An 11064-nucleotide genomic window follows, 5' to 3' on the forward strand; every position below is an offset into this window, starting at 1 on the left:
ACTTGCAGTCAGAATTACACAATATTGGTCTGACTGTAACTTAAAGTAACACCTTTAAAATTTTACATATTTTAATACATCCATATCATACCTATCACGTAAGCTAAATACCCAGTTAATGCACAGGTGAAGTTGGGGCTGGTGGGTGGGATAACTGATTGTAATGCATCAAATACAACGATGCTTCCTCTCAATTCATCAACAATACTCTAACCCACCTCTAGGGCACTATTCCTACTAAGCTAAAAATAGATGTTATGTAATTGCCTAAGAATAGACTAGATACCTGCCTGCTGAAATCATTGATAACAGATACATTGTATTGTGTATAAACTATAATTTAATAAATCAAATTTCCTTATGTATTGAGAGCATACAGTAAATATTTTTTATCAGAATATTACAGAAAAAAAAGTAACAGATATCACATAGCAACTGAATTCATATTTTTTATATATTCTAAATAGAAAATAAAACACAGTTTTTATATATTGGCATTTATTGACCATGTTTATTGTATGTACACGGTTTTTTTGCAAGAGACTAGAGGCTCCTGAGGGCCTGAATTTCTCATCTGGTATAAGTATGCCATTCAATTTCAGATACATTTGTATATATGTTTCCCTTTGTTTCAATCAGTTATTTTTCCTTATTTATCATGATGTGTAACTCTTATTGTGTGCCATTTCGAAGATCCTGTCTTGATGAAAATTATAAAAAATATTTTAAGCAAGAATGTGTCCAAAATACACGGATGCCCCACTCACACTTTTTTCCATGTTAAATGGACCTTGAAATTGGATAAAAAATCTAATATGGTATTAAAATTAGAAAGATCATACCATAGGGAACATGTGTACTAAGTTTCAAGTTGATTGGACTTCAACTTCATCAAAAACTACCTTGACCAAAAACTTTAACCTGAAACTCCCTCTTTCATTTTCTATGTTCAGTGGACCATGAAATGTGGGTCAAAAGTCTGATTTGGCTTTAAAATTAGGAAGATTATATCATAAGCAACAAGTGTACTAAGTTTCATGTTGATTGGACTTCAGCTTCATCAAAAACTACCTTGACCAAAAACTTAAATCTGAAGCGGGAGAGACGGACGCACGAAAGAAAGCATGGATGGACACATGAACGACCGCACAAAAGGACGGACAAACAAAGGGACGGATGCACAGACCAGAAAACATAATGCCCCTCTACTATTGTAGGTGGGGCATAAAAATAATCATTGTAGGCCAATAACTCCCCTTAGGAACCTGCATATAGTTTTGGTCATTATGTCTTGCAGATCTTGTATTGCTGTTTTTTAGGCAGTTTACAGTCTTTACCTATCTATTCTAGTTTTCAATATAACTAGCAAAAACAAACAAAAAACTTGGTCAACACAGTTAGAAACAAGAATGTGTCAGAAGTACATGGATGCCCCACTCGCACTATCATTTTCTATGTTCAGTAAAAAACTTTAACCTGAAATTTCCACTATCATTTTATGTTCAGTGAACCGTGAAATTGGGATCAAAACTCTAATTTGGCATTAAAATAAGAAATATCATATCATAGGGCACATATGTACTAAGTTTCAAGTTGATTGGACTTCAACTTCATCCAAAACTACCTTGACCAAAAACTTTAACCTGAAGTGGGACAGATGAACAGACGGACAGACGGACGAACGAACGAACGAACGGACACACACACACCAGAAAACATCATGCCCATCTACTATCGTAGGTGGGGCATAAAAAATATCTCAAAAAATAGATGAGCAGCTAGTACCCATAGGAATTCAGATAATTTGAGATATACATTTTTGCCATAAAAGCAAGACATTATAAGACTTAATCAATTATGTACATGCCAAAAACAATGATTCAAATATATCGAAGTTGTGGTATAATTGTCAATGAGACAACTCTCCACCAGAAGACCAATTGATATAGAAGATTATTACAAAAGAAATAGGGTCTATTATTACAGCAATTGAATACAAGACCTTATGAAATGTTGGCCAATACATAAATGCAATACATTAAAACCACTGTCAATATGGTTAAGCTTCTATGTTGAAAAGAAAAGAGATAATAGTCATGCCATGCTAATAAAAACACTAAGAAGATAGAACTGAAGGCTGAAATATCATTGAAAATACAAAATATCATACATAATCTTCTGGGAAAATGTTATTAAAACAAACATACTCCATTCATCTGCAAAGGTATAAATTCTAATCTATCATCAGCTTATAGATAATATACATCATGTCTTTTCTTCTAAGTTCTCATAAAATGTCTCACAATTTCCCCGTAGAATTTCAATCAATTTTGTTCTTTATATAAAACTGAGAAATGAACAGAATCATCGACATTATGAAAGAAAAAAATCTATGTAAATCAACAATGTAACAATGTCTTCTAGTAATAACATTTTTGTATATCTACCCTTTATAAAAAACATAATACAGGATTTTCAGCTTACATTTGGACTGTATTTTATGGGAATTGAAAGTTGCTATAACAAAAAATAAAACTATGAGGCAAATTCAATTCTTAAAGCGATTGATGTCAAGATTAATGAAAAACAATAACAAAGAAAGAAAAGCCTGTCATTTTATAACCAACACAGTCTTTCAATCCAACTATTTAAAACCTGAATCTTGTATCAGTCAAATTTAAAAATTAAAGGTAACATTTAATATTATACTTTCTTACAAGTTAATAATGTATATACTATAATAATCTTGTCAAAACATGACATAAATTAGGAGTTGAGTGGGTCTATTTTTCACACAAATCAAATAAGTCCCAAAAGTATTATAATTGAAATCCAAGTCATCATCCTAATTTTTTATTATCAAAAAAACATTTTCTGTTGAAACAAAATTTACTTTTCACAGCTGCATGAAAATTCTGTGGCAGAAAAAGAATTAATTGAAACTGGAATAATTCAAAACTCTGGAAAATTGAAAAGTAGATATAGGAAGATGTGGTATGAGTGCCAATGAGACAACTCTCCATCCAAGAAACAATTTATAAAAGTAAACCTTCATAGGTCAAGGTACAGCCTTCCACATGGAGCCTTGGCTCACACCGAACAACAAGCTTTAAAGGGCCCAAAAAAATTACTTGTGTAAAACCAATCAAACGGGAAAACCAACAGTCTGATCTATATAAAAACGAGAAAAGAGAAACATGTATGAAGGCATGTATGATGAAAACTAACCCAACTTAAAGGAGGGTGAGCTATGCACTCATTGCTAAGGTTCATGAGTCAGTTTCACAAAAACAATTTTCGACTAGGGTAAGGTTGGTCTCAAGCCATGAACACATCAGTATACTTACTATTAATCTGTAAAATTTTTGTAAGTACTTTCACTAATAATTCAGTATGAGCTACATATTGTAACTAACCCCCTTAGCCATGCATCCTTAATTGGGTTAATTTTCATCATACATTTTTTTTTATTAATTTTCAAGATTTCAAAATTATTCAAGATTCAATAATTCCTGGTTTCTACATTCTTTCAACTAAGCAATCATAAGCTCAAAAAATTAAAGAGAGGCAATGCCTTAAAATAATTTCAAATAAAATATATTTTTTGGATGAAGTTTAGGAGGTGGATAGACAAGTTTATCATAGAATAGTGAAAATTACCTGCAAGTTCCCTCAGAAGTTAGCAGTCTTTAAACAATTGGTATTTTATCATAAATGTTTTACACTTAAAAACATATTCGGAATCACTTTGGTTTAAAAAAAAGAATAATAACATAATATATCTTATAAATTATACATTAACTTTTTTTGATAACATCTTTCTAAAATTTTAATGACTTCTTCATTTTTATTACACAAGAGACAATATTAACATTTTCATTATTATCTCTAAATAAGTGATTCAATAGGAAAATAATTATAACCCTGTCCCCATTTTAACATTTACCTACATAAATAGCTAGTTTCCCAATACAACAGACAAAGCATCACACCTTTACACAATCAATAACAACGTAAATATTATCTTGTAAAAATAATCAGTTATTCCACAACAATTATAGAAATTCATTCCATAAAGAGCTATGTTGACATTACATCTTTTGAAATTAACAACATCAATACATTAAAAATAGTATGTACCTTGTGTAGTTCTTTTCTCCTGCTAATTACTCGGATACATCTTAGCTCAGCTTCCTTAATACAGCACAGTGAATCCATGAGCGTGAAAAAAATTATTGATTGTTGTGGCTTATCATTAGTCGTAGAATTCTACAAATAAAATTAGGAGAATAAGATAATCCATCTTGCCATCTAATAAAATTCTATCAGTACTAATAAATGAGTCTTTGCCACTGTGTTAAAGATAATGAATAATATCAAATAATTAGTTGTAAACTTAATCAATTTGGTTTTAAATGTATTTGCTTGTTGAGAGTAAAAAAAAATCTAATTCTTTCAATTCTTGATTTCTTGTTATGCAATAGATAGAAAAAGAATTTAATTTGTTATCTTCATTCCAAGTTCTTTAATTGTCAATTAAGACAAAAGTCATCAGCTGTAACTAAATCTAATTTAATTAAAATTATCTTGATTTTTATAGCATTTTCCATCTCTACCTAATGAGAAAGTTGAAGCCTAAATAATGAAACAAATTCAAAATCCTAAATCAACAACTTTTGATATAAAATAATCTAGTGATGAAGTCAAACAATATATTGACATTCTTTATTGCATGAAATATTCATCATTTTAAGCAGTTATGTTTATTGGTGGATCAGACAATAATGTTAAAATTAGGACCCATCACGTTAAGGGGCGCATTGCATTTGCACCAATTTTTAAAAAATCCAATCTTTCATTTGCGCCACAAAGTTATATTTCATTTGCGCCAAAAAATTAAACTTCATTTGCGCCATTTTACAGGTAAAACAGGTAATATATATATAACAGAAAAGTTAAATATTCATTGCTCTTGAAACAGTAACCACGCTGTATCTCATTCATATTTTCATATGTTTCAAAATTCTATTAAAAGAACCGATAACGGATTTTTCTCCGTAGATTTCACGACACATTGTCTGTAACATCTTTAAGTACTTCGATAAGATTTTATATGATATTATGTTTATTTATAAAGTAATGATAGAAATGTATTAAATGGTTATGTATAAAATAAGATAAGTTTTACTGTATATTGTCCCTGGATATCAGTTATAATTGTATGTAACAGGGATACTTGATGGAATGCTGTACATTAAGTAATTTGTTAAAACAGCAAAGAGTGCAATAAAGAATTTATGAATGTTAAAAAAAAAAAAAAAATATTCATTGCTCTAAAAGGTTTGTTTATGCATTATTCCCCCTGTTTGAATTGAATTTGAGTGAGTGCATACTCTCTTTCTTTTACAAAACTGAGAGTCACAAAGCCATGATTTCAAATTATATGTTGTGTTCACATGTTTGAGCTGTCAAGATATTCATTGTCAATTCAGAGACAAACAGATGATAAGTCTGTAATTTTTGGTGACCACACATACAGGTATCGTATGTTCTGCAAAATGGAGACAAGTCGCAAACGTGTAAATAAAAATAGACCCACACAAATTTGGAAAGCAAGAACAACAATTGATATGGACTGTAGTTCAACAATGGCAGACAGAAAAAACATACTATATCCTTTGGATAAATATGGTATGCACTTAAGAGGCGACATTTCCAGACATAAATACAACAGGACCGTAGCTCACAAGTTTTGTTAAAGGAACAGACTTACTATAAGTGTACAGTGCTTATAACTGTCTAAAATTTTTAATCCAGTACTGTTATAAAGTGCTTTCTTTTATATTTTTAAATAGGTTTTATGATAACAGAACTGGGTTTTATCAAGGTTTATCATAACTTGTATGGTTTTATGATGACTGATTTCTGAATATATATGTTTAACTATGCAAACTTTATCATTAAAAGTCTTTTTAAAACAAAGGTTGTTTTACATTATTTACCTGTCATATTGGCGCAAATGAAAGGTTTCAGTTTTGGCGCAAATGAAATATGGTTTGTGGCGCAAATGAAGTATTTTTTTGGTGCAAATTAAATGCCAATTGGCCCAAAAGCAAAGCACTGACGTTAAGTTTTATCTGAATAAGTTTACAAGTATAAAATATAAAACAGTTTTTAACATAAAATTAAAAAAAATATATGTATCCCTTTTCTAATATAACATTTGTTGCATTACAAAAGAGAAAAATCTTGTGCATATAACAGAACTTTTTTGGAGAAATGTACAATTTTATTAACAGAAAGCAGGGTTCCCCTTATCTTGTCTAACCTACCAGTTCTGGTAGCACATGCCCTATAATATACTGAATTTTTTATTCAATCATTTTTATAATGATATTCATCTATAGGCCAAGATTCTGATGAATTATTAGATATAAGAAGATGTGGTATGAGTGCAAGTGAGACACCTATAAGCATGATAGCCATGTGCAACAATGCTTCCTCCAGAGCCTTAACATACAAAAACATTCAATAAGATTAGGTAGGTTCCTTAAGTATGAACCAGGGCTTTCAATGGCCCTAACTAGTCTTTCAGATCTAGCGACACAAGTCTGTACCAAAATCTTTTCCATCAACTAGTTCACAGACTGATATTCCAACAATTTTCTGATGTGTCTTAACAAATATTTAAACAAATAGTTTCCAGTCCAATAAAATTTTACTAGTCTGGGGCATAAAACTTTTTAATGTTTTGTTATAAATCAGACTGTTTTTTTTTTTTAGTTTGAAACTTTTAATTATTTAAAATTTTGTCAAGTTTTGCCCTTTTATGTCTGAATATACAGCATGAGTTTTGCTCATTGTTGAAGGCCTTATGGTTACCTACATTGTGGAATTCATTTATTTTTCGCCAATTGAGAAAAACTTATTTTCTGGTGGATTTGACATTGTTTGTATACAACTTTTAGCTAGAGGCTGTGTGGCTTACCTTGGTCTATATGCATTTTTAATAAAGGACACAGATGAATTCATGACAAAATTGTGTTTTGGTGATGGTGATGTGTTTGTAGAACTTACTTTACTGTATATTCTTGCTGCTTACAATTATCTCTATCTATAATGAACTTGACCCATTAGTTACAGAGGAAAATATTTTGCAAAAATTTAACAAAATTGACAAAAATTATGAAAATTGTTAAAATTTGACTATAAAGGACATAAAGGGAAAAAACTCCTTAAGGGGTCACTTGACCATTTTGGTCATGTTGACTTATTTGTAGATCTTATTTTGCTGAACATTATTGCTGTTTACAGTTTATCTCTATCTATAATAATATTCAAGATAATAACCAAGATGTGCAAAATTTCCTTAAAATTACTAATTCGGGGGCAGCAACCCAACAACAGGTTGTCCAATTAGTCTGAAAATTTCAGGGCAGATAGACCTGATAATTAATTTTATCCATGTCAGATTTGCTCTAAATGCTTTGGTTTTTTAGTTATAAGCCAAAAACTGCATTTTACCCCTATGTTCTATTTTTAGCCATGGCAGCCATCTTGGTTGGTTGGCGGGGTCACGCCACACATTTTTTAAACAAGATACACTAATAATAATTGTGGCTAAGTTTGGTTAAGTTTGGCCCAGTAGTTTCAGAGAAGATTTTTGTAAAAGATTACAAAAATTTATGAAAAATTGGTCAAAATTGACTATAAAGGGCAATAACTCCTTAAGGGGTCATCTGACCATTTTAGTCATATTGACTTATTTGTAGATCTTACTTTGCTGAACATTATTGCTGATTACATTTTATCTCTTTCTATAATAATATTCAAGATAATAACCAAAATCTGCAAAATTTCCTTCAAATTACTTATTTCAGGGCAGCAACCCAACAACCCGTTGTCCAATTCATTTGAAAGTTTCAGGGCAGATAGATTTTCACTTGATGAACAATTTTACTCCTGTCAGATTTGCTCTAAATGCTTTGGTTTCAGAGATATAAGCCAAAATCTACATTTCACCCCTATGTTCTATTTTTAGCCATGGCTGCCATCTTGGTTGGTTGGCTGGATCACGCCACAAATTTTTTAAACTAGATACCCCAAAGATGATTGTGGCCAAGTTTGGATTAATTTGGCCCAGTAGTTTCAGAGGAGAAGATTTTTGTAATAGATTACTAAGATTTACGAAAAATGGTTAAAAATTGACTATAAAGGACAATAACTCCTAAAGGGGTCAACTGACCATTTCGGTCATGTTTGACTTATTTGTAAATCTTACTTTGCTGAACATTATTGCTGTTTACAGTTTATCTCTATCTGTAATAATATTCAAGATAATTACCAAAAACAGCAAAATTTCCTTAAAATTACCAATTCAGGGGCAGTAACCCAACAACCGGTTGTCCGATTCATCTGAAAATTTCAGGGCAGAGAGATATTGACCTAATAAACAATCTTACCTCATGTCAGATTTGCTCTAAATGCTTTGGTTTTTGAGTTATAAGCCAAAAACTGCATTTTACCCCTATGTTCTATTTTTAGCCATAGCAGCCATCTTGGTTGGTTGGCGGGGTCACGCCACACATTTTTTAAACTAGATACCCCAATGATGATTGTGGCCAAGTTTGGTTAAATTTGGCCTGGTAGTTTCAGAGGAGAAGATATTTGTAAAAGTTAACGACGACGGACGACGATGGACGACGACGACGAGGACGGACGACGGACGCCAAGTGATGGGAAAAGCTCACTTGGCCCTTTGGGCCAGGTCAGCTAAAAAGAGTTTTCCTGCCTGATTTTACCACGATTAAAATAAAAAATACCTTTGACATCCTTCTTGTCAATGGGAAACACTTTCAGCCATATACTTGACAAAGTTGATTAAGGATGTCTATACCTCATCTATGAACATTTTTAAAGGCCCATTCAAATGGTTGTCGTATTTTCCCTTGAAATGGTGGGATATAGTTGTCCGCAGAACCCCATATTCTGTTGCTGCTTTTGATATGCTTAATTTGTTAGAATTCACTGCACCAATAGCTTTATCAAGAGATCCCTGCAGGTATTGCTTTTTTATGAGGCATCCCTAAAAGTAAAAATATTAAATATATTTGTATATATCATGTATATGTTGATAACAGATCAATGAAGGAATATAAAGTTTCAATCTACAGAGAATTTTTCTAAGGACTTAAGTAATATAATTGCCAATGAGACAAACAGTCGGATTTAGAGGGTTTACCGTTTTTCAGGGGGTCTGGCTCCCCCTCCCCTTTTCTGGGAAAAATTTGTTTGGAATCACTGAAGCATAACTGGAGCAGGCCCCCCTTCTAAGGCAGTCAATGGGCCCCTACTTATGAAAAATTCTGGATCCCCCACTGACAACTCTCCACCAAGCCAGAGTATAGCTTTTAACAATGAGCAAAACCCACTCTACATTGTAAGCTATAAAGAATAATGCTTTAATAATTATTTGATATAGAAATAAGATTTATATGCATTTCTACTTGGCCATGTTAATTTGAACACACCATCTCCCCAGCCCTAAACTGTATATAGGTCTCAGTAGTGGATATATGATACTAGGTATGTTTTTGTTCATTTTTATATGCCTGTATGCATCATGGCTCACTTTTCATTATAGAAATTGTAAATTTATGGCTATGTAATCATTTTGAAAACATTATAATATGAATATTTGGTATTGTTTATATTTGTAAATTATATTCGTTCATCATCTACCTTGTTTAAAGAAACTTTAATTTAAACCACAAAAAGAAGAATATATGCTTCATTAGTTTTATTCAATTTGAGATTCTTTACCTTGACATGCCGCTGAAAATCTAATAAATTGTCAACTAATAATTACATTAGATGTATGTTTCATTATAATATTTTATTCTGATTGGCTAACTGCACATCACGTGTTATTCCGTAAGCAGTTGCATTGCTCAATACAACTTTTCACTCATGATAACACGTGCTCCAACAAAAAAGTGCACAGGTGAATTAAATAATAAAATTTCTCTAATTCTATGGAAAAATATCCCTTTCCGAACCCATTGTATAAAAAAATTAAATCAACGTGTGGTTGCAGGTGATCTCAGAAGATGATTGGCTGAGTCAAAGGGTCATAACCTTTCTCAGCTCCCTGAAATGATCAAAATGTTCTAACAGGTGTTAATGAAATTGACAACTTCGTGGAAAGTGGAAGGCACTCAAAGGGGATTTTGGTTTAGAAAAAAGGAAATTTATCTTATAATCATTAGAGAAGCAGATTATTACATAGTAACGCATGGATTATCGGATTTATCCAATCTTGATAGTTAAATTATAAATTTTAAAGTCCTCGCCGAGGCTCGGACTTTAAAATTGATAATTTAACTATCTCAATTGGATAAATCCGATAATCCACTTGTATCAATGTAATAATCTATATATAAAATTCGTGTTTTCATGATCATAGCTAAAAAATGTAATTATAAGTATTGAATGCTTCTTTTTGTAACTTAATAGGGTTGTAAAAGCGTCGACCGTGCGTACATTTTTAGAATGAAGCGCTTCATACAAAATGTACTTCGGTCAACGCTTTTACACCCCAATAAATTTACAAAAAGAAGCATTCAATTCTTAAATGAATTATGAAATCTGGATAAAAGATATGAAAACACCTTTAGAGTTGTTTGTTATACTCTAAAGACGGCTAAAATATCCAGAATCAATACATTCTGTTGAATAGAAGCGTAAAGTTTTGTATAAATTTTCTTGATAGTTCTGCCAATTTTTGCAGAGTTATCTCCCTTATCAATGCACATCTCAATAGATATTTTAAAATCATGATTTTTTAGTTTTCAAGTTAGATTTTATGGGACTTTTTTCTATGTATATTTGGGATATAATGCTAAGGATTAAAACTTAAAAATCTTCTGTTGCAGTTACTTCTAGGTTAGGGTCATAGATTGACTGGACTATAAGTAAAATTCTACGAAATAAACACAAACTGGACACTTTTGTCTATATCATAAAAAAAGTCAAAATAGGTGTACCCTCAAGTTATTCTGGAGA

The 11064-nt window shown here is 31.5% G+C and overlaps 1 protein-coding gene across 1 annotated transcript in view; it reads right to left on the reverse strand.

Annotated features, from left to right (window-relative positions):
- The window catches only part of LOC143068148 (rap guanine nucleotide exchange factor 4-like), a 103859-nt gene extending 94790 nt beyond the window's left edge, over positions 1 to 9069 (reverse strand). Inside the window, exons 1-2 of the mRNA XM_076241955.1 lie at positions 8823 to 9069; positions 4141 to 4269 (exon numbers count right to left, since the gene is read on the reverse strand). The gene's annotated coding sequence lies outside the window, so the exon portion shown is untranslated. The remainder of the gene's footprint in view (positions 1 to 4140; positions 4270 to 8822) is intronic.
- Positions 9070 to 11064: the final 1995 nt, after the last annotated feature.

This window comes from Mytilus galloprovincialis, chromosome 3 (genome assembly GCF_965363235.1).
Source record: "Mytilus galloprovincialis chromosome 3, xbMytGall1.hap1.1, whole genome shotgun sequence".
Classification (NCBI taxonomy): Eukaryota; Metazoa; Mollusca; class Bivalvia; order Mytilida; family Mytilidae; genus Mytilus; species Mytilus galloprovincialis.